The sequence below is a fragment of the Brassica rapa genome, unplaced genomic scaffold, assembly GCF_000309985.2.
Source record: "Brassica rapa cultivar Chiifu-401-42 unplaced genomic scaffold, CAAS_Brap_v3.01 Scaffold0259, whole genome shotgun sequence".
NCBI classification, from domain to species: domain Eukaryota; kingdom Viridiplantae; phylum Streptophyta; class Magnoliopsida; order Brassicales; family Brassicaceae; genus Brassica; species Brassica rapa.
Genome location: NW_022610203.1, coordinates 88,213 through 90,000, shown reverse-complemented (window position 1 = coordinate 90,000; position 1,788 = coordinate 88,213).

Sequence of the window (1,788 nt, the reverse complement as noted above, 5' to 3'; positions counted from 1 at the left end):
TGTATCACATAAATACCGTGAAGCTTAAGGCATCACAATATATGACCGTATGGTCTAGAGAGACATCATATCTGAATGATCATGCGACCTTGTTTGCATATCTCATGAACCGATCTTTAAGATCGCTGTATCACTAATATGGTCGTGTGATCTAAAGCATCACATTACAAAGCCGTGTGGCTTAATACATATCTAAGTGGCTGTATAGCCTAGCATCCGGATAGTCACATGACCCGGACTGCATCATGATCCGATCCTTAAGATCGTTGTATCACATAATAATCGTGAAAGTCTAAGGCATTATATTGCAAAGACGTGTGGCCTTATATCCGGATTGATATATAAACCGGATTGTATCATGAACCAATCTCTAAGATTGCTGTATCACACTAAGATGGTCGTGAGGTCTAAGCATCACAAGACATGACCGTGTGACCTGACTCACACCATGATCGATTGTTTTCATAGATGCGTAAGGACTTGTTTGTGGCCGAGCTTGTTAAATATCATGCGGCTACATGACAACATTGTGAACCTAAATATTAAATGACAATGTGACTTAGATATCGAAAAGGGACTTGGTGATACAATCACCAAGGACAACAATGAGAATGAATTGGTACAATATTCCATCATCTCATTGAAGGTCTAAAAGATCAGTACATCATTATGGAAAATCCACTAGACTTTGGGTATGCTTCACAGCATAGAAATTACCACCATAAAACGGTGTTGCTTCCAAAGGCTAGAAATGACTAGAAGAATCTAAGATTCTTGGATTACAAAGTCATGGATGCGTACAACTCAGTCTTGTTTAAGACAGTCTCAATTCTGAGACTTTGTGGTGAAATAGTAACCAAGAAAGAGTTACTAGAGAAGACGTATTCCACATTCCATGTGTCGAAAGTCATACTGCAACAACAGTATAGAATAAAAGGCTTCACCACTTATACTGATCTGATCGCATGTCTGCTTCTGGCCGAGGCAAACAACAAGCTCCTGATGAAAATCAGTGATGCTAGACCAGCCGGAGTAGCAGCCATGACAAAGACCAAATTTTCGATACGACTAGTCTTATTGCTTTATGATTGCAATTGTGTTTTAACCTAAGGATCATTCACGATTTTATATACAAAGGAATTGGTTTTAAGTTTATTGAATCTTGCCTGATCTTACCTGAACATATGAATGTTTTAAAGTATTGCCTAAAGGGCATAAAACCAAGTAAGAAATCGTGAATGGGTATAGTAAGCATAGTAAAGAAACTATGGCTAAAGGCATTTGCCTCAAAGGCATTAATATACACCCAAAAGAATGTATGACCCATTGAGTTATAATGAATGGTTTCCAAATAGAAACAATGGGCAAGAAAGGAAACAAGTTCCTTCTGATTTTGAAAGAAAAAAAATCGCCTAAGACCTTATAAGAAAGTGATCGATACTATACCAATGATCTCTACTGATTTAAACTATGCTACAAGATCAGTATGAAGAAAGGCAAGAGAGGTGGTGACTATCATGACATAGCCCACGAAATTACACTATATGGCAAGATAGGATTAGCCATCCTAAAGTTTAAACTTGATGCAAAAGGCACAAAGTTATCCCGTAAAGATCTCACGTTGTGTAACATGTACACAAAGGGAAACTCATTAGGCTTAATTATCCCAAAGCACCACGACCTTATAGTATGGTCATGAGGGGGAGAGAGGATAAACCCATGATCAATACTACAAGTTCGTGTACTATGGTCTAAAGACCATGTTATATGGCTTGGCCATTACTCGGC